Source organism: Saccoglossus kowalevskii, chromosome 1 (genome assembly GCF_978046115.1).
Source record: "Saccoglossus kowalevskii chromosome 1, keSacKowa6.1, whole genome shotgun sequence".
NCBI classification, from domain to species: Eukaryota; Metazoa; Hemichordata; class Enteropneusta; family Harrimaniidae; genus Saccoglossus; species Saccoglossus kowalevskii.
In genome coordinates, this window is record NC_140641.1 from 25,794,745 (window position 1) to 25,815,790 (window position 21,046).

Sequence of the window (21,046 nt, forward strand, 5' to 3'; positions counted from 1 at the left end):
GGGGGCTACGGACGCTGATAGGATGATCGCTGGCATGGGATTAGTGCCGCTTGGTGTGCGTGCATAATCTCTCTCTCTCTCTACCCAGAATCCTTTGTGGCCAAGTTTGTCGCGAATTTTCAGTATATACAACGCATTTCGTGGAGTCAAATGTCCATGAGCGACCATTAAAATCATGTGGTTAATATTTAAGTCATGACATTACCAGTCTATTGTGTGCAACTACTAGTTAGAATACGATTTTTTCCAGATGCTCTTGGCACTCACCGTCGTGTCTGTTTTGTTTCATTCCATGGGGTACTCCGTTGTTGACAGTCAATGGCATACTTACCTGGCGTAGGGGTTAACCGTGATCATGGAGGCAGTTCCCTCAGGGAGAGGCCCTCCCATTGCACTTCGGCTGGGCTGACACCTGCGATCGCCCCAAATGTGGGCGACTCGGGCGCATAATTTATGTTAGTGGGGGACTGCGTTCGCGCTATCCCCTGATAATGAAACTAAAAAATCAGATCTAATTTCTTACATTGGTCATCTCTAGTGAGAAATCGCGCAGATCCGCCTCATGTGAGAACAATGTGGGTTTCCTAACTAGATTTTTAGGGAAATGTCGACCATTGATCAAGTTATTATTATTTATTAAATATGGACAGGTTTTCGATGTACTAAGCAATGAAATAATCGAGAGTTGGCCTGATCCACAGGTCACCTGTACTTGTCGAGTACTGACGCCCTCACACGCCGCGTTTCGCATAAAAGAAAACCCATTGGTTGACAGCAACCATATGATTTGGGGGGCTACGGACGCTGATAGGATGATCGCTGGCATGGGATTAGTGCCGCTTGGTGTGCGTGCATAATCTCTCTCTCTCTCTCTACCCAGAATCCTTTGTGGCCAAGTTTGTCGCGAATTTTCAGTATATACAACGCATTTCGTGGAGTCAAATGTCCATGAGCGACCATTAAAATCATGTGGTTAATATTTAAGTCATGACATTACCAGTCTATTGTGTGCAACTACTAGTTAGAATACGATTTTTTCCAGATGCTCTTGGCACTCACCGTCGTGTCTGTTTTGTTTCATTCCATGGGGTACTCCGTTGTTGACAGTCAATGGCATACTTACCTGGCGTAGGGGTTAACCGTGATCATGGAGGCAGTTCCCTCAGGGAGAGGCCCTCCCATTGCACTTCGGCTGGGCTGACACCTGCGATCGCCCCAAATGTGGGCGACTCGGGCGCATAATTTATGTTAGTGGGGGACTGCGTTCGCGCTATCCCCTGATAATGAAACTAAAAAATCAGATCTAATTTCTTACATTGGTCATCTCTAGTGAGAAATCGCGCAGATCCGCCTCATGTGAGAACAATGTGGGTTTCCTAACTAGATTTTCAGGGAAATGTCGACCATTGATCAAGTTATTATTATTTATTAAATATGGACAGGTTTTCGATGTACTAAGCAATGAAATAATCGAGAGTTGGCCTGATCCACAGGTCACCTGTACTTGTCGAGTACTGACGCCCTCACACGCCGCGTTTCGCATAAAAGAAAACCCATTGGTTGACAGCAACCATATGATTTGGGGGGCTACGGACGCTGATAGGATGATCGCTGGCATGGGATTAGTGCCGCTTGGTGTGCGTGCATAATCTCTCTCTCTCTCTACCCAGAATCCTTTGTGGCCAAGTTTGTCGCGAATTTTCAGTATATACAACGCATTTCGTGGAGTCAAATGTCCATGAGCGACCATTAAAATCATGTGGTTAATATTTAAGTCATGACATTACCAGTCTATTGTGTGCAACTACTAGTTAGAATACGATTTTTTCCAGATGCTCTTGGCACTCACCGTCGTGTCTGTTTTGTTTCATTCCATGGGGTACTCCGTTGTTGACAGTCAATGGCATACTTACCTGGCGTAGGGGTTAACCGTGATCATGGAGGCGGTTCCCTCAGGGAGAGGCCCTCCCATTGCACTTCGGCTGGGCTGACACCTGCGATCGCCCCAAATGTGGGCGACTCGGGCGCATAATTTATGTTAGTGGGGGACTGCGTTCGCGCTATCCCCTGATAATGAAACTAAAAAATCAGATCTAATTTCTTACATTGGTCATCTCTAGTGAGAAATCGCGCAGATCCGCCTCATGTGAGAACAATGTGGGTTTCCTAACTAGATTTTCAGGGAAATGTCGACCATTGATCAAGTTATTATTATTTATTAAAAATGGACAGGTTTTCGATGTACTAAGCAATGAAATAATCGAGAGTTGGCCAGATCCACAGGTCACCTGTACTTGTCGAGTACTGACGCCCTCACACGCCGCGTTTCGCATAAAAGAAAACCCATTGGTTGACAGCAACCATATGATTTGGGGGGCTACGGACGCTGATAGGATGATCGCTGGCATGGGATTAGTGCCGCTTGGTGTGCGTGCATAATCTCTCTCTCTCTCTACCCAGAATCCTTTGTGGCCAAGTTTGTCGCGAATTTTCAGTATATACAACGCATTTCGTGGAGTCAAATGTCCATGAGCGACCATTAAAATCATGTGGTTAATATTTAAGTCATGACATTACCAGTCTATTGTGTGCAACTACTAGTTAGAATACGATTTTTTCCAGATGCTCTTGGCACTCACCGTCGTGTCTGTTTTGTTTCATTCCATGGGGTACTCCGTTGTTGACAGTCAATGGCATACTTACCTGGCGTAGGGGTTAACCGTGATCATGGAGGCAGTTCCCTCAGGGAGAGGCCCTCCCATTGCACTTCGGCTGGGCTGACACCTGCGATCGCCCCAAATGTGGGCGACTCGGGCGCATAATTTATGTTAGTGGGGGACTGCGTTCGCGCTATCCCCTGATAATGAAACTAAAAAATCAGATCTAATTTCTTACATTGGTCATCTCTAGTGAGAAATCGCGCAGATCCGCCTCATGTGAGAACAATGTGGGTTTCCTAACTAGATTTTTAGGGAAATGTCGACCATTGATCAAGTTATTATTATTTATTAAATATGGACAGGTTTTCGATGTACTAAGCAATGAAATAATCGAGAGTTGGCCTGATCCACAGGTCACCTGTACTTGTCGAGTACTGACGCCCTCACACGCCGCGTTTCGCATAAAAGAAAACCCATTGGTTGACAGCAACCATATGATTTGGGGGGCTACGGACGCTGATAGGATGATCGCTGGCATGGGATTAGTGCCGCTTGGTGTGCGTGCATAATCTCTCTCTCTCTCTCTACCCAGAATCCTTTGTGGCCAAGTTTGTCGCGAATTTTCAGTATATACAACGCATTTCGTGGAGTCAAATGTCCATGAGCGACCATTAAAATCATGTGGTTAATATTTAAGTCATGACATTACCAGTCTATTGTGTGCAACTACTAGTTAGAATACGATTCTTTCCAGATGCTCTTGGCACTCACCGTCGTGTCTGTTTTGTTTCATTCCATGGGGTACTCCGTTGTTGACAGTCAATGGCATACTTACCTGGCGTAGGGGTTAACCGTGATCATGGAGGCGGTTCCCTCAGGGAGAGGCCCTCCCATTGCACTTCGGCTGGGCTGACACCTGCGATCGCCCCAAATGTGGGCGACTCGGGCGCATAATTTATGTTAGTGGGGGACTGCGTTCGCGCTATCCCCTGATAATGAAACTAAAAAATCAGATCTAATTTCTTACATTGGTCATCTCTAGTGAGAAATCGCGCAGATCCGCCTCATGTGAGAACAATGTGGGTTTCCAAACTAGATTTTCAGGGAAATGTCGACCATTGATCAAGTTATTATTATTTATTAAATATGGACAGGTTTTCGATGTACTAAGCAATGAAATAATCGAGAGTTGGCCTGATCCACAGGTCACCTGTACTTGTCGAGTACTGACGCCCTCACACGCCGCGTTTCGCATAAAAGAAAACCCATTGGTTGACAGCAACCATATGATTTGGGGGGCTACGGACGCTGATAGGATGATCGCTGGCATGGGATTAGTGCCGCTTGGTGTGCGTGCATAATCTCTCTCTCTCTCTACCCAGAATCCTTTGTGGCCAAGTTTGTCGCGAATTTTCAGTATATACAACGCATTTCGTGGAGTCAAATGTCCATGAGCGACCATTAAAATCATGTGGTTAATATTTAAGTCATGACATTACCAGTCTATTGTGTGCAACTACTAGTTAGAATACGATTTTTTTCCAGATGCTCTTGGCACTCACCGTCGTGTCTGTTTTGTTTCATTCCATGGGGTACTCCGTTGTTGACAGTCAATGGCATACTTACCTGGCGTAGGGGTTAACCGTGATCATGGAGGCGGTTCCCTCAGGGAGAGGCCCTCCCATTGCACTTCGGCTGGGCTGACACCTGCGATCGCCCCAAATGTGGGCGACTCGGGCGCATAATTTATGTTAGTGGGGGACTGCGTTCGCGCTATCCCCTGATAATGAAACTAAAAAATCAGATCTAATTTCTTACATTGGTCATCTCTAGTGAGAAATCGCGCAGATCCGCCTCATGTGAGAACAATGTGGGTTTCCTAACTAGATTTTCAGGGAAATGTCGACCATTGATCAAGTTATTATTATTTATTAAAAATGGACAGGTTTTCGATGTACTAAGCAATGAAATAATCGAGAGTTGGCCAGATCCACAGGTCACCTGTACTTGTCGAGTACTGACGCCCTCACACGCCGCGTTTCGCATAAAAGAAAACCCATTGGTTGACAGCAACCATATGATTTGGGGGGCTACGGACGCTGATAGGATGATCGCTGGCATGGGATTAGTGCCGCTTGGTGTGCGTGCATAATCTCTCTCTCTCTCTACCCAGAATCCTTTGTGGCCAAGTTTGTCGCGAATTTTCAGTATATACAACGCATTTCGTGGAGTCAAATGTCCATGAGCGACCATTAAAATCATGTGGTTAATATTTAAGTCATGACATTACCAGTCTATTGTGTGCAACTACTAGTTAGAATACGATTTTTTTTCCAGATGCTCTTGGCACTCACCGTCGTGTCTGTTTTGTTTCATTCCATGGGGTACTCCGTTGTTGACAGTCAATGGCATACTTACCTGGCGTAGGGGTTAACCGTGATCATGGAGGCGGTTCCCTCAGGGAGAGGCCCTCCCATTGCACTTCGGCTGGGCTGACACCTGCGATCGCCCCAAATGTGGGCGACTCGGGCGCATAATTTATGTTAGTGGGGGACTGCGTTCGTGCTATCCCCTGATAATGAAACTAAAAAATCAGATCTAATTTCTTACATTGGTCATCTCTAGTGAGAAATCGCGCAGATCCGCCTCATGTGAGAACAATGTGGGTTTCCTAACTAGATTTTCAGGGAAATGTCGACCATTGATCAAGTTATTATTATTTATTAAATATGGACAGGTTTTCGATGTACTAAGCAATGAAATAATCGAGAGTTGGCCAGATCCACAGGTCACCTGTACTTGTCGAGTACTGACGCCCTCACACGCCGCGTTTCGCATAAAAGAAAACCCATTGGTTGACAGCAACCATATGATTTGGGGGGCTACGGACGCTGATAGGATGATCGCTGGCATGGGATTAGTGCCGCTTGGTGTGCGTGCATAATCTCTCTCTCTCTCTACCCAGAATCCTTTGTGGCCAAGTTTGTCGCGAATTTTCAGTATATACAACGCATTTCGTGGAGTCAAATGTCCATGAGCGACCATTAAAATCATGTGGTTAATATTTAAGTCATGACATTACCAGTCTATTGTGTGCAACTACTAGTTAGAATACGATTCTTTCCAGATGCTCTTGGCACTCACCGTCGTGTCTGTTTTGTTTCATTCCATGGGGTACTCCGTTGTTGACAGTCAATGGCATACTTACCTGGCGTAGGGGTTAACCGTGATCATGGAGGCGGTTCCCTCAGGGAGAGGCCCTCCCATTGCACTTCGGCTGGGCTGACACCTGCGATCGCCCCAAATGTGGGCGACTCGGGCGCATAATTTATGTTAGTGGGGGACTGCGTTCGCGCTATCCCCTGATAATGAAACTAAAAAATCAGATCTAATTTCTTACATTGGTCATCTCTAGTGAGAAATCGCGCAGATCCGCCTCATGTGAGAACAATGTGGGTTTCCTAACTAGATTTTCAGGGAAATGTCGACCATTGATCAAGTTATTATTATTTATTAAATATGGACAGGTTTTCGATGTACTAAGCAATGAAATAATCGAGAGTTGGCCTGATCCACAGGTCACCTGTACTTGTCGAGTACTGACGCCCTCACACGCCGCGTTTCGCATAAAAGAAAACCCATTGGTTGACAGCAACCATATGATTTGGGGGGCTACGGACGCTGATAGGATGATCGCTGGCATGGGATTAGTGCCGCTTGGTGTGCGTGCATAATCTCTCTCTCTCTCTCTACCCAGAATCCTTTGTGGCCAAGTTTGTCGCGAATTTTCAGTATATACAACGCATTTCGTGGAGTCAAATGTCCATGAGCGACCATTAAAATCATGTGGTTAATATTTAAGTCATGACATTACCAGTCTATTGTGCGCAACTACTAGTTAGAATACGATTTTTTCCAGATGCTCTTGGCACTCACCGTCGTGTCTGTTTTGTTTCATTCCATGGGGTACTCCGTTGTTGACAGTCAATGGCATACTTACCTGGCGTAGGGGTTAACCGTGATCATGGAGGCGGTTCCCTCAGGGAGAGGCCCTCCCATTGCACTTCGGCTGGGCTGACACCTGCGATCGCCCCAAATGTGGGCGACTCGGGTGCATAATTTATGTTAGTGTGGGACTGCGTTCGCGCTATCCCCTGATAATGAAACTAAAAAATCAGATCTAATTTCTTACATTGGTCATCTCTAGTGAGAAATCGCGCAGATCCGCCTCATGTGAGAACAATGTGGGTTTCCTAACTAGATTTTCAGGGAAATGTCGACCATTGATCAAGTTATTATTATTTATTAAAAATGGACAGGTTTTCGATGTACTAAGCAATGAAATAATCGAGAGTTGGCCAGATCCACAGGTCACCTGTACTTGTCGAGTACTGACGCCCTCACACGCCGCGTTTCGCATAAAAGAAAACCCATTGGTTGACAGCAACCATATGATTTGGGAGGCTACGGACGCTGATAGGATGATCGCTGGCATGGGATTAGTGCCGCTTGGTGTGCGTGCATAATCTCTCTCTCTCTCTACCCAGAATCCTTTGTGGCCAAGTTTGTCGCGAATTTTCAGTATATACAACGCATTTCGTGGAGTCAAATGTCCATGAGCGACCATTAAAATCATGTGGTTAATATTTAAGTCATGACATTACCAGTCTATTGTGTGCAACTACTAGTTAGAATACGATTTTTTCCAGATGCTCTTGGCACTCACCGTCGTGTCTGTTTTGTTTCATTCCATGGGGTACTCCGTTGTTGACAGTCAATGGCATACTTACCTGGCGTAGGGGTTAACCGTGATCATGGAGGCGGTTCCCTCAGGGAGAGGTCCTCCCATTGCACTTCGGCTGGGCTGACACCTGCGATCGCCCCAAATGTGGGCGACTCGGGCGCATAATTTATGTTAGTGGGGGACTGCGTTCGCGCTATCCCCTGATAATGAAACTAAAAAATCAGATCTAATTTCTTACATTGGTCATCTCTAGTGAGAAATCGCGCAGATCCGCCTCATGTGAGAACAATGTGGGTTTCCTAACTAGATTTTCAGGGAAATGTCGACCATTGATCAAGTTATTATTATTTATTAAAAATGGACAGGTTTTCGATGTACTAAGCAATGAAATAATCGAGAGTTGGCCAGATCCACAGGTCACCTGTACTTGTCGAGTACTGACGCCCTCACACGCCGCGTTTCGCATAAAAGAAAACCCATTGGTTGACAGCAACCATATGATTTGGGGGGCTACGGACGCTGATAGGATGATCGCTGGCATGGGATTAGTGCCGCTTGGTGTGCGTGCATAATCTCTCTCTCTCTCTACCCAGAACCCTTTGTGGCCAAGTTTGTCGCGAATTTTCAGTATATACAACGCATTTCGTGGAGTCAAATGTCCATGAGCGACCATTAAAATCATGTGGTTAATATTTAAGTCATGACATTACCAGTCTATTGTGTGCAACTACTAGTTAGAATACGATTTTTTTTCCAGATGCTCTTGGCACTCACCGTCGTGTCTGTTTTGTTTCATTCCATGGGGTACTCCGTTGTTGACAGTCAATGGCATACTTACCTGGCGTAGGGGTTAACCGTGATCTCTAGGCCTGCTTTCTGCTGTTGGTATAACCATTGTCCAGCTTCCTGCTACTGGTGACTTGACTGCTGATCAACCCTTATCCTTGCTGCTTCTCTTTGGTGAGTAATTGCTTGATTGTTTCTGGTTACTGTATTTGTTGTTGTCTCCCCGGGTGTGTGCCATCTTTGGCCCCCGGGGAAAGTCCGGAAGCTGCCGTGAAGAGAAGACACTGCGAAGCGCTCCTGAAGAAACCAGCTCCTGTCTCGTTCTGCTCTGCTTGGTGAGTCTTACCCATTATTTGTCTGCTTGTCGCTAGTTTTCTACTTGGCGTCCTGTGTATCCTGTGTGGTTGGTGTCACCTATCTGGAGGACTGGCCTTTGCGCCGTTTCCCAAATCCTCCCCCGATTGTTGATCACTGCTCTGACGAGAATGAGGCGAGATTCCTCTATCTCGGTCACGTTGACTGAACCTGTCAAACCAGTTGACCTGTTCAAAAGAATTAAAGAGTTAGGTATTAATATTGACGACTTGACGTGTGTCCAGCCTCTGCCTGGTAACAAGTATGATATAACATTCACCTCATTCAGCAAAAGAAGAGAAAATGAACGGAAATTTGAAAAGATGCATGGCGTAGAAGATTGCAAAAATTTTACTGAGTACACGATCGTCACCCTTTTCCATATCCCATCTGAGACCAACGACAACGAAATTCGGTACACTCTTAGCCAATATGGCGAGGTCTTGGCCTCCCGCTTCTGTACCTACCACTTCGCTCCAAAAGTGTTCAATGGTAACCGCCAATATAAAATGAAATTGAGATCTAACATTCCATCTGCGTTACGTATCTCCGGACGTAATGTTTGGGTTTCATACATGGGACAAGTGAGAACATGCAACAGATGCCAGCAATCAGGTCACTTATCCAAAGACTGCAAAACCACCATTTGCAACAGATGCCTTGAGCATGGCCATTCGACAAATGACTGTGACAAAACCATTGTGTGCACTATCTGCCACAAACCCGGTCACATCGCTCGGAATTGCAAAATCTCCTTTGCTAACCAAGTCTCTAAAAGTCCCTCATGGGCAAATGCGCCACCAATGTCCTCTAGCTGCAAATGTGGAAACTTCGTTGCAGCCTTGGACATCAAGTGCATGTACTGCTCAGATCTGGTCCCTCCAAAAGAAGCAACTATAGAATCATGTACCAAGTGCTCCAAAAAATCCGAATCCCCATATGTAGAAGTCGCATGCCAGGACTGTTTACCCACCATTGAAGATATGGTCATAGAAAATACCACCGGAGAAAACACAACCGCCAACACAACCACCAACCCTCCGTCTGAGTCTCCTGTTCATGCTCCCACGGCCTCTTCTAGGTTACCAGTTACCAAATCAAACGAACCATCTGTTACCCAAAAACAGACACCCAAGATCCCAGCCAACACGGAGAATATGACCAATGAAATGGATCAACCAACACCAGCCCACAGTAGTGGTGAAAGCTCTCAATCATCATATGAGACTGCCATAGTCACACTGCCGCAGCCAGCTACAGCCCACCCTGGTCCAGAAAACACGAAACCTCCAACAGAAGATAGAAAAAGACACTTCTCAGATGATGGTCAAACAGATGAAAGTGCAAAAAAAATGAAACCACCGGAAGTGACCAAACTTCATGAAATTGTTACTAAAAATGCTAAGTTTACTTGCAACCAGTTCGCCAGCATTGGTTGCGAATTCATTGCTGAATCCTTTGCCAGCCTGCGTTCCCACTGCAAGAAGGAACATGGAGAGAGGGGAGTGAAATTATTTTGTCCGGTGTCAGCCTGCAAATTTTCCTCCGGCACAACATTGGCTTGGACAAAACATGTACACACAACACATACACACTTCTTATCGCAGCAGACGATAGAAAGTTTACAGCAGTGTCTCACCCTTAACCAGTAATATCATGACTACCATCGCCTCTATAAACATCCAGGGACTACGCAACCAAGCCTCCAGACTCGCCTTCTTTAACCACTGCCATAGCGCCAAATTCGACCTTATCTGCATCCAGGAAACGTATATGAGCTCTTGTGATGATGCGGAGCAATGGGAGATGGAATGGGGTGGACGCATCCTGTATAGCCTTGGGTCTAAACACTCAAGAGGCGTGGCCATCCTTTTCTCTCCAGCCTTCCAAGCGAAGTACAATGAAGTTCATACGGATTCTGAAGGCAGAGTTGTTTCTGTCTCCATCACGCATGGCACCACTTCCTTTCGTTTGTGTTCTGTCTATGCCCCCAATAATCCTCAGGCTCGCATTAGCTTCTTCGGTTCTCTTGCTCAATATTTGCCCCCAAACAAAGAGACAATCCTATGTGGTGATTTCAATTGTGTCAGTGATCCACTGCTTGACAAACTTGGTGGACTTGATAGCCCAGAAGTCCGGGCCGGCTCTGATGTCCTTAATTCCATCTGCTCTGACTATAATATCACTGATCACTGGCGCATTTCCCATCCCTCAACGAAGGAATTCACCTGGAGGAGTGCCAACAACGCTTCTGCATCTAGAATTGACAAGTTTCTGACCCCCAAAAACATGACCACTGAATCTAAAATCATTCCTTGTCCATTCTCTGACCATGAATTCATCACCTGTGTACTCAAGATGCCAACATCCATCGCAAGAGGTCGAGGTGTATGGAAGTGTAATATCTCAACCCTCCAAGACCCTGTAGTCAGGAGTAGCATAAGAAAACACATCCAACAATGGAAGACCCTTAAACCTGCCTTTGACTCTATTTTGGACTGGTGGGACACAGTCAAGGCTCGGGCCAAATCACTAATCACCACGCACTCAAAACGCATATCGCAAGACAATAGAGCAAAGCTGAACAAACTTCTTCATCATTTTAAAGAACTGACACATAAGCTTAACTCGGGAGACCGTACTCGGGCTACCCTGGGATCCTACCACATTACCAAAAAGAAAATTCATGACTTACAGCTTAGGAAACTGGAAGGGGCGAAAATCCGCTCGCGAGCACAACTTATTCAAGAGCAGGAAAGATGGTCAAGCGTCTTTTTAACTACAGAACGCAGACGTGGCAAGAGCAAGCTGGTCTCCAGTGTTATCAATGCTGAAGGCAAAGTGGTGTCAGATCCGGATGAAGTCCCATCTGTCTTTGCCCAATTTTATAGTAAATTATATACATCACAACCAAACTTAGACTGCAAGGAGCAAGATTTCTTCCTGGGCAAGCTCACCAGGTCTTTCTCTGACATGCAAAAACAACAACTTGACAAACCAATTATACAGAAAGAGTTACATGATGCTCTGAAGAACATGAAAGATAATAAGACCCCGGGCTTGGATGGTCTTCCCAAAGAATTTTATATGCTCTTCTGGGAAGATCTAGGAGAAGATTTCACCCAAGTTATTAATATCGCCATGACACAAGGTCAACTATCCACCTCCCAGCGTCAGGGTCTAATCACCCTGGTGAATAAGCCTTCACCCCAAGAAGGTAATCATCACGAAGCAGTGCGCCCTGGGGATAAAAGACCTATATCCCTTCTTAACGTTGACTACAAAATCGTCACGAAAGCTCTCGCCACCCGTTTATATTCTGTTCTTCCATCTGTTATCGGGCCTTTCCAAACCTGTGGTGTTGCTGGGCGGTCAATTCACCAAAACGTGCGCATCCTGAGAGATTTCACCACTTTTGCTAATAGCAGAGGCTTTGGCAGTGCTATCGTTTCTTTGGATCAGAAAAAAGCCTTTGATAGGGTTGAGTGGAAATTCCTATATAAAACCCTCATGCAGCTGAATTGCGGCTCACTCTTCTGTTCTTACATCAAGACGATCTACAATGATATCATGAGTTCGGTCACCGTCAATGGGCATGTGTCCCCTGCCTTTTCTTTATCTAGGGGTGTCCGTCAGGGCTGCCCACTCTCACCTTTGCTGTACATCATTTTCATGGAGCCGCTTGCAGCAGCTGTGCAGAGTTCAACCGAAATCAAAGGTGTGAAACTACCTGGATCAAAAACTGAATGCAAACTTCTCCAATATGCAGATGACTCCACAGCTCTGGTTACTGATAATAAGTCGTTCAAGGCTCTGTTCCAACTTTTTGAGAGATTTGGTACTGCTTCGGGCTCTGAACTCAATATGACGAAATGCAAAGGTCTCTTCCTAGGAAGCTGGAGAAACCGTTCAGACAAGCCTTATAACATTGACTGGACGGGGGTCAGAATCAAAATCAATGGCTTCTGGTTTGGGAGCATCGATATGAGTGCCGTCAATTGGGACAGTTGCGTCAAGAAGTTTAAAACCACTCTTACTCAATGGGAGAAGAGACGTCTCTCAATGGTCGGAAAAGTCATCGTCATAAACAACCTCGTTACCGCACCACTTTGGTACATTGCACACATCTACAATATTCCCAACTCTGTCATTCAGACGCTCACTCCTCTGGTTTTCAACTTCATGTGGTCTGGGAAGAAAGAATTTATAAAGCGGGAAACTTTCTATCTGCCTCTACAAGAAGGGGGATTGGGCCTGGTTAACATCCAAATGAAGGCTGATGCCATTTTTATTCAAAGTTCCTGTAGTTCTATGGTGTCGGATCTCCCAGATCGCTTCTTCCCTCTGTCCTGGGCGAATAAAAACCTTCTAGCAATTCTGGCTCTGCCTTGGTCTAACCTGTATCCGCACTTTTCTGACCCACCACAATGGCATGCTCACCTCAGAAAGTCTTGTCAACAAAACCATGCGACACTCTGCACATCCAACTGGACGATCATATCTACAAAATCTGTGTATTCCACTCTCCTTGAGAAACTATCGCATACCCCACACGTCATCTTGAAAGCTCCCCACATGAACTGGAGTAAAATTTTCGCATCGTGCCACAGTCCTCTTCTGGATAACCTGTTGAAGGAGCTGGCCTGGAAAATCGTTCACAAGGCTCTGAAGACAAAGAGCACCCTATATCATTGGGGATGCATAACTTCTCGCTCCTGCCCAAGAGTTGACTGCTCACAAGTAGAGACTCTCGACCACCTGTTCTTAGAATGTGACACACCATCCTTGCTCTGGTCCTGGCTCGAACACTATATCCGTCATAACACCGGAATCACCATTATCTGCAGCAAAAATCTTGTGTACTATGGGATTCTCGCCTCACCACTCCAAGCTCACATTCAGGCCGTCATATTGTACATGGTTAATGTTATTAAACATGAAATCTGGAAATCCAGATGCTACGCCAACTTTGAAAAACAGCATGTCACATATGCAGAAGTCCTCATAAACACCAAGAGGTATATTAGTTCCAGAATCGAAGCCGACATCAATAATGAGGACACCGATACCGTCTCGGAAAAATGGCAATTCCTCATCGAAAAGACCAACTCCAAAGTGAAATCTAAACTTTAGGGTTCTGTTTTTCTGTCTTTTGTTTCATCTTTCCTGTTGTCTGTTAGCCTTTTATTTATTTATTTGTCGTGCTTTTGGTTTAACAACTGTTTCAAAAGATCAGGCAGGGAGGATCGTAACCTCGTGTGCCTAGACCCAGCGTGGCTGGCCTGCCTAGGGTGCACAGTTGTAGGTTAGAGTAGATTTTCCTTTGTTTTTGTTGTTGTTGGTATTCTTTGTCTTAGAGTAGGGTTTTTTTTTTGCCACCCTAAAACAAAAATAGGCGGTTCCCTCAGGGAGAGGCCCTCCCATTGCACTTCGGCTGGGCTGACACCTGCGATCGCCCCAAATGTGGGCGACTCGGGCGCATAATTTATGTTAGTGGGGGACTGCGTTCGCGCTATCCCCTGATAATGAAACTAAAAAATCAGATCTAATTTCTTACATTGGTCATCTCTAGTGAGAAATCGCGCAGATCCGCCTCATGTGAGAACAATGTGGGTTTCCTAACTAGATTTTCAGGGAAATGTCGACCATTGATCAAGTTATTATTATTTATTAAAAATGGACAGGTTTTCGATGTACCAAGCAATGAAATAATCGAGAGTTGGCCAGATCCACAGGTCACCTGTACTTGTCGAGTACTGACGCCCTCACACGCCGCGTTTCGCATAAAAGAAAACCCATTGGTTGACAGCAACCATATGATTTGGGGGGCTACGGACGCTGATAGGATGATCGCTGGCATGGGATTAGTGCCGCTTGGTGTGCGTGCATAATCTCTCTCTCTCTCTCTCTACCCAGAATCCTTTGTGGCCAAGTTTGTCGCGAATTTTCAGTATATACAACGCATTTCGTGGAGTCAAATGTCCATGAGCGACCATTAAAATCATGTGGTTAATATTTAAGTCATGACATTACCAGTCTATTGTGTGCAACTACTAGTTAGAATACGATTTTTTTTCCAGATGCTCTTGGCACTCACCGTCGTGTCTGTTTTGTTTCATTCCATGGGGTACTCCGTTGTTGACAGTCAATGGCATACTTACCTGGCGTAGGGGTTAACCGTGATCATGGAGGCGGTTCCCTCAGGGAGAGGCCCTCCCATTGCACTTCGGCTGGGCTGACACCTGCGATCGCCCCAAATGTGGGCGACTCGGGCGCATAATTTATGTTAGTGGGGGACTGCGTTCGCGCTATCCCCTGATAATGAAACTAAAAAATCAGATCTAATTTCTTACATTGGTCATCTCTAGTGAGAAATCGCGCAGATCCGCCTCATGTGAGAACAATGTGGGTTTCCTAACTAGATTTTCAGGGAAATGTCGACCATTGATCAAGTTATTATTATTTATTAAAAATGGACAGGTTTTCGATGTACTAAGCAATGAAATAATCGAGAGTTGGCCAGATCCACAGGTCACCTGTACTTGTCGAGTACTGACGCCCTCACACGCCGCGTTTCGCATAAAAGAAAACCCATTGGTTGACAGCAACCATATGATTTGGGGGGCTACGGACGCTGATAGGATGATCGCTGGCATGGGATTAGTGCCGCTTGGTGTGCGTGCATAATCTCTCTCTCTCTCTCTCTACCCAGAATCCTTTGTGGCCAAGTTTGTCGCGAATTTTCAGTATATACAACGCATTTCGTGGAGTCAAATGTCCATGAGCGACCATTAAAATCATGTGGTTAATATTTAAGTCATGACATTACCAGTCTATTGTGTGCAACTACTAGTTAGAATACGATTTTTTTTCCAGATGCTCTTGGCACTCACCGTCGTGTCTGTTTTGTTTCATTCCATGGGGTACTCCGTTGTTGACAGTCAATGGCATACTTACCTGGCGTAGGGGTTAACCGTGATCATGGAGGCGGTTCCCTCAGGGAGAGGCCCTCCCATTGACTTCGGCTGGGCTGACACCTGCGATCGCCCCAAATGTGGGCGACTCGGGCGCATAATTTATGTTAGTGGGGGACTGCGTTCGCGCTATCCCCTGATAATGAAACTAAAAAATCAGATCTAATTTCTTACATTGGTCATCTCTAGTGAGAAATCGCGCAGATCCGCCTCATGTGAGAACAATGTGGGTTTCCTAACTAGATTTTCAGGGAAATGTCGACCATTGATCAAGTTATTATTATTTATTAAAAATGGACAGGTTTTCGATGTACTAAGCAATGAAATAATCGAGAGTTGGCCAGATCCACAGGTCACCTGTACTTGTCGAGTACTGACGCCCTCACACGCCGCGTTTCGCATAAAAGAAAACCCATTGTTTGACAGCAACCATATGATTTGGGGGGCTACGGACGCTGATAGGATGATCGCTGGCATGGGATTAGTGCCGCTTGGTGTGCGTGCATAATCTCTCTCTCTCTCTACCCAGAATCCTTTGTGGCCAAGTTTGTCGCGAATTTTCAGTATATACAACGCATTTCGTGGAGTCAAATGTCCATGAGCGACCATTAAAATCATGTGGTTAATATTTAAGTCATGACATTACCAGTCTATTGTGTGCAACTACTAGTTAGAATACGATTTTTTTTCCAGATGCTCTTGGCACTCACCGTCGTGTCTGTTTTGTTTCATTCCATGGGGTACTCCGTTGTTGACAGTCAATGGCATACTTACCTGGCGTAGGGGTTAACCGTGATCATGGAGGCGGTTCCCTCAGGGAGAGGCCCTCCCATTGCACTTCGGCTGGGCTGACACCTGCGATCGCCCCAAATGTGGGCGACTCGGGCGCATAATTTATGTTAGTGGGGGACTGCGTTCGCGCTATCCCCTGATAATGAAACTAAAAAATCAGATCTAATTTCTTACATTGGTCATCTCTAGTGAGAAATCGCGCAGATCCGCCTCATGTGAGAACAATGTGGGTTTCCTAACTAGATTTTCAGGGAAATGTCGACCATTGATCAAGTTATTATTATTTATTAAAAATGGACAGGTTTTCGATGTACTAAGCAATGAAATAATCGAGAGTTGGCCAGATCCACAGGTCACCTGTACTTGTCGAGTACTGACGCCCTCACACGCCGCGTTTCGCATAAAAGAAAACCCATTGGTTGACAGCAACCATATGATTTGGGGGGCTACGGACGCTGATAGGATGATCGCTGGCATGGGATTAGTGCCGCTTGGTGTGCGTGCATAATCTCTCTCTCTCTCTCTCTACCCAGAATCCTTTGTGGCCAAGTTTGTCGCGAATTTTCAGTATATACAACGCATTTCGTGGAGTCAAATGTCCATGAGCGACCATTAAAATCATGTGGTTAATATTTAAGTCATGACATTACCAGTCTATTGTGTGCAACTACTAGTTAGAATACGATTTTTTTTCCAGATGCTCTTGGCACTCACCGTCGTGTCTGTTTTGTTTCATTCCATGGGGTACTCCGTTGTTGACAGTCAATGGCATACTTACCTGGCGTAGGGGTTAACCGTGATCATGGAGGCGGTTCCCTCAGGGAGAGGCCCTCCCATTGCACTTCGGCTGGGCTGACACCTGCGATCGCCCCAAATGTGGGCGACTCGGGCGCATAATTTATGTTAGTGGGGGACTGCGTTCGCGCTATCCCCTGATAATGAAACTAAAAAATCAGATCTAATTTCTTACATTGGTCATCTCTAGTGAGAAATCGCGCAGATCCGCCTCATGTGAGAACAATGTGGGTTTCCTAACTAGATTTTCAGGGAAATGTCGACCATTGCTCAAGTTATTATTATTTATTAAAAATGGACAGGTTTTCGATGTACTAAGCAATGAAATAATCGAGAGTTGGCCAGATCCACAGGTCACCTGTACTTGTCGAGTACTGACGCCCTCACACGCCGCGTTTCGCATAAAAGAAAACCCATTGGTTGACAGCAACCATATGATTTGGGGGGCTACGGACGCTGATAGGATGATCGCTGGCATGGGATTAGTGCCGCTTGGTGTGCGTGCATAATCTCTCTCTCTCTCTCTCTACCCAGAATCCTTTGTGGCCAAGTTTGTCGCGAATTTTCAGTATATACAACGCATTTCGTGGAGTCAAATGTCCATGAGCGACCATTAAAATCATGTGGTTAATATTTAAGTCATGACATTACCAGTCTATTGTGTGCAACTACTAGTTAGAATACGATTTTTTTTCCAGATGCTCTTGGCACTCACCGTCGTGTCTGTTTTGTTTCATTCCATGTGGTACTCCGTTGTTGACAGTCAATGGCATACTTACCTGGCGTAGGGGTTAACCGTGATCATGGAGGCGGTTCCCTCAGGGAGAGGCCCTCCCATTGACTTCGGCTGGGCTGACACCTGCGATCGCCCCAAATGTGGGCGACTCGGGCGCATAATTTATGTTAGTGGGGGACTGCGTTCGCGCTATCCCCTGATAATGAAACTAAAAAATCAGATCTAATTTCTTACATTGGTCATCTCTAGTGAGAAATCGCGCAGATCCGCCTCATGTGAGAACAATGTGGGTTTCCGAACTAGATTTTCAGGGAAATGTCGACCATTGATCAAGTTATTATTATTTATTAAAAATGGACAGGTTTTCGATGTACTAAGCAATGAAATAATCGAGAGTTGGCCAGATCCACAGGTCACCTGTACTTGTCGAGTACTGACGCCCTCACACGCCGCGTTTCGCATAAAAGAAAACCCATTGGTTGACAGCAACCATATGATTTGGGGGGCTACGGACGCTGATAGGATGATCGCTGGCATGGGATTAGTGCCGCTTGGTGTGCGTGCATAATCTCTCTCTCTCTCTACCCAGAATCCTTTGTGGCCAAGTTTGTCGCGAATTTTCAGTATATACAACGCATTTCGTGGAGTCAAATGTCCATGAGCGACCATTAAAATCATGTGGTTAATATTTAAGTCATGACATTACCAGTCTATTGTGTGCAACTACTAGTTAGAATACGATTTTTTTTCCAGATGCTCTTGGCACTCACCGTCGTGTCTGTTTTGTTTCATTCCATGGGGTACTCCGTTGTTGACAGTCAATGGCATACTTACCTGGCGTAGGGGTTAACCGTGATCATGGAGGCGGTTCCCTCAGGGAGAGGCCCTCCCATTGCACTTCGGCTGGGCTGACACCTGCGATCGCCCCAAATGTGGGCGACTCGGGCGCATAATTTATGTTAGTGGGGGACTGCGTTCGCGCTATCCCCTGATAATGAAACTAAAAAATCAGATCTAATTTCTTACATTGGTCATCTCTAGTGAGAAATCGCGCAGATCCGCCTCATGTGAGAACAATGTGGGTTTCCTAACTAGATTTTCAGGGAAATGTCGACCATTGATCAAGTTATTATTATTTATTAAAAATGGACAGGTTTTCGATGTACTAAGCAATGAAATAATCGAGAGTTGGCCAGATCCACAGGTCACCTGTACTTGTCGAGTACTGACGCCCTCACACGCCGCGTTTCGCATAAAAGAAAACCCATTGGTTGACAGCAACCATATGATTTGGGGGGCTACGGACGCTGATAGGATGATCGCTGGCATGGGATTAGTGCCGCTTGGTGTGCGTGCATAATCTCTCTCTCTCTCTACCCAGAATCCTTTGTGACCAAGTTTGTCGCGAATTTTCAGTATATACAACGCATTTCGTGGAGTCAAATGTCCATGAGCGACCATTAAAATCATGTGGTTAATATTTAAGTCATGACATTACCAGTCTATTGTGTGCAACTACTAGTTAGAATACGATTTTTTTTCCAGATGCTCTTGGCACTCACCGTCGTGTCTGTTTTGTTTCATTCCATGGGGTACTCCGTTGTTGACAGTCAATGGCATACTTACCTGGCGTAGGGGTTAACCGTGATCATGGAGGCGGTTCCCTCAGGGAGAGGCCCTCCCATTGCACTTCGGCTGGGCTGACACCTGCGATCGCTCCAAATGTGGGCGACTCGGGCGCATAATTTATGTTAGTGGGGGACTGCGTTCGCGCTATCCCCTGATAATGAAACTAAAAAATCAGATCTAATTTCTTACATTGGTCATCTCTAGTGAGAAATCGCGCAGATCCGCCTCATGTGAGAACAATGTGGGTTTCCTAACTAGATTTTCAGGGAAATGTCGACCATTGATCAAGTTATTATTATTTATTAAAAATGGACAGGTTTTCGATGTACTAAGCAATGAAATAATCGAGAGTTGGCCAGATCCACAGGTCACCTGTACTTGTCGAGTACTGACGCCCTCACACGCCGCGTTTCGCATAAAAGAAAACCCATTGGTTGACAGCAACCATATGATTTGGGGGGCTACGGACGCTGATAGGATGATCGCTGGCATGGGATTAGTGCCGCTTGGTGTGTGTGCATAATCTCTCTCTCTCTCTACCCAGAATCCTTTGTGGCCAAGTTTGTCGCGAATTTTCAGTATATACAACGCATTTCGTGGAGTCAAATGTCCATGAGCGACCATTAAAATCATGTGGTTAATATTTAAGTCATGACAATACCAGTCTATTGTGTGCAACTACTAGTTAGAATACGATTTTTTTTCCAGATGCTCTTGGCACTCACCGTCGTGTCTGTTTTGTTTCATTCCATGGGGTACTCCGTTGTTGACAGTCAATGGCATACTTACCTGGCGTAGGGGTTAACCGTGATCATGGAGGCGGTTCCCTCAGGGAGAGGCCCTCCCATTGCACTTCGGCTGGGCTGACACCTGCGATCGCCCCAAATGTGGGCGACTCGGGCGCATAATTTATGTTAGTGGGGGACTGCGTTCGCGCTATCCCCTGATAATGAAACTAAAAAATCAGATCTAATTTCTTACATTGGTCATCTCTAGTGAGAAATCGCGCAGATCCGCCTCATGTGAGAACAATGTGGGTTTCCTAACTAGATTTTCAGGGAAATGTCGACCATTGCTCAAGTTATTATTATTTATTAAAAATGGACAGGTTTTCGATGTACTAAGCAATGAAATAATCGAGAGTTGGCCAGATCCACAGGTCACCTGTACTTGTCGAGTACTGACGCCCTCACACGCCGCGTTTCGCATAAAAGAAAACCCATTGGTTGACAGCAACCATATGATTTGGGGGGCTACGGACGCTGATAGGATGATCGCTGGCATGGGATTAGTGCCGCTTGGTGTGCGTGCATAATCTCTCTCTCTCTCTCTCTACCCAGAATCCTTTGTGGCCAAGTTTGTCGCGAATTTTCAGTATATACAACGCATTTCGTGGAGTCAAATGTCCATGAGCGACCATTAAAATCATGTGGTTAATATTTAAGTCATGACATTACCAGTCTATTGTGTGCAACTACTAGTTAGAATACGATTTTTTTTCCAGATGCTCTTGGCACTCACCGTCGTGTCTGTTTTGTTTCATTCCATGTGGTACTCCGTTGTTGACAGTCAATGG

The 21,046-nt window shown here is 45.6% G+C and overlaps 18 non-coding genes and 1 pseudogene across 18 annotated transcripts; all 19 read left to right on the forward strand.

The window, feature by feature from the left end:
- Window positions 1–323: 323 nt before the first annotated feature.
- LOC146750482 (U1 spliceosomal RNA) lies at window positions 324–488 on the forward strand. Its single transcript, XR_014930583.1, has one exon. It is a non-coding gene; the product is annotated as a U1 spliceosomal RNA (small nuclear RNA).
- Window positions 489–1,115: 627 nt separating this feature from the next.
- LOC146750483 (U1 spliceosomal RNA) lies at window positions 1,116–1,280 on the forward strand. Its single transcript, XR_014930585.1, has one exon. It is a non-coding gene; the product is annotated as a U1 spliceosomal RNA (small nuclear RNA).
- Window positions 1,281–1,905: 625 nt separating this feature from the next.
- Window positions 1,906–2,070, forward strand: LOC146750484 (U1 spliceosomal RNA). Its single transcript, XR_014930248.1, has one exon. It is a non-coding gene; the product is annotated as a U1 spliceosomal RNA (small nuclear RNA).
- Window positions 2,071–2,695: 625 nt separating this feature from the next.
- LOC144347477 (U1 spliceosomal RNA) lies at window positions 2,696–2,860 on the forward strand. Its single transcript, XR_013419623.2, has one exon. It is a non-coding gene; the product is annotated as a U1 spliceosomal RNA (small nuclear RNA).
- Window positions 2,861–3,487: 627 nt separating this feature from the next.
- Window positions 3,488–3,652, forward strand: LOC144347492 (U1 spliceosomal RNA). The gene has a single exon (XR_013419638.1). It is a non-coding gene; the product is annotated as a U1 spliceosomal RNA (small nuclear RNA).
- Window positions 3,653–4,278: 626 nt separating this feature from the next.
- Window positions 4,279–4,443, forward strand: LOC144347494 (U1 spliceosomal RNA). Its single transcript, XR_013419640.2, has one exon. It is a non-coding gene; the product is annotated as a U1 spliceosomal RNA (small nuclear RNA).
- Window positions 4,444–5,070: 627 nt separating this feature from the next.
- LOC146750485 (U1 spliceosomal RNA) lies at window positions 5,071–5,235 on the forward strand. The gene has a single exon (XR_014930510.1). It is a non-coding gene; the product is annotated as a U1 spliceosomal RNA (small nuclear RNA).
- Window positions 5,236–5,860: 625 nt separating this feature from the next.
- Window positions 5,861–6,025, forward strand: LOC144347543 (U1 spliceosomal RNA). The gene has a single exon (XR_013419687.2). It is a non-coding gene; the product is annotated as a U1 spliceosomal RNA (small nuclear RNA).
- A 627-nt stretch (window positions 6,026–6,652) lies between these two features.
- Window positions 6,653–6,817, forward strand: LOC146750486 (U1 spliceosomal RNA). The gene has a single exon (XR_014930614.1). It is a non-coding gene; the product is annotated as a U1 spliceosomal RNA (small nuclear RNA).
- A 625-nt stretch (window positions 6,818–7,442) lies between these two features.
- Window positions 7,443–7,607, forward strand: LOC144347519 (U1 spliceosomal RNA). Its single transcript, XR_013419664.2, has one exon. It is a non-coding gene; the product is annotated as a U1 spliceosomal RNA (small nuclear RNA).
- A 6,324-nt stretch (window positions 7,608–13,931) lies between these two features.
- On the forward strand, window positions 13,932–14,066 carry LOC144347510 (U1 spliceosomal RNA; annotated as a pseudogene).
- A 631-nt stretch (window positions 14,067–14,697) lies between these two features.
- LOC144347533 (U1 spliceosomal RNA) lies at window positions 14,698–14,862 on the forward strand. Its single transcript, XR_013419678.2, has one exon. It is a non-coding gene; the product is annotated as a U1 spliceosomal RNA (small nuclear RNA).
- Window positions 14,863–15,493: 631 nt separating this feature from the next.
- LOC144347511 (U1 spliceosomal RNA) lies at window positions 15,494–15,657 on the forward strand. Its single transcript, XR_013419656.2, has one exon. It is a non-coding gene; the product is annotated as a U1 spliceosomal RNA (small nuclear RNA).
- A 627-nt stretch (window positions 15,658–16,284) lies between these two features.
- On the forward strand, window positions 16,285–16,449 carry LOC144347498 (U1 spliceosomal RNA). The gene has a single exon (XR_013419644.2). It is a non-coding gene; the product is annotated as a U1 spliceosomal RNA (small nuclear RNA).
- Window positions 16,450–17,080: 631 nt separating this feature from the next.
- On the forward strand, window positions 17,081–17,245 carry LOC144347531 (U1 spliceosomal RNA). Its single transcript, XR_013419676.2, has one exon. It is a non-coding gene; the product is annotated as a U1 spliceosomal RNA (small nuclear RNA).
- A 631-nt stretch (window positions 17,246–17,876) lies between these two features.
- On the forward strand, window positions 17,877–18,040 carry LOC144347532 (U1 spliceosomal RNA). Its single transcript, XR_013419677.2, has one exon. It is a non-coding gene; the product is annotated as a U1 spliceosomal RNA (small nuclear RNA).
- A 627-nt stretch (window positions 18,041–18,667) lies between these two features.
- On the forward strand, window positions 18,668–18,832 carry LOC144347512 (U1 spliceosomal RNA). The gene has a single exon (XR_013419657.1). It is a non-coding gene; the product is annotated as a U1 spliceosomal RNA (small nuclear RNA).
- Window positions 18,833–19,459: 627 nt separating this feature from the next.
- LOC144347479 (U1 spliceosomal RNA) lies at window positions 19,460–19,624 on the forward strand. The gene has a single exon (XR_013419625.2). It is a non-coding gene; the product is annotated as a U1 spliceosomal RNA (small nuclear RNA).
- Window positions 19,625–20,251: 627 nt separating this feature from the next.
- LOC146750487 (U1 spliceosomal RNA) lies at window positions 20,252–20,416 on the forward strand. Its single transcript, XR_014930332.1, has one exon. It is a non-coding gene; the product is annotated as a U1 spliceosomal RNA (small nuclear RNA).
- The last annotated feature ends 630 nt before the right edge of the window (window positions 20,417–21,046 follow it).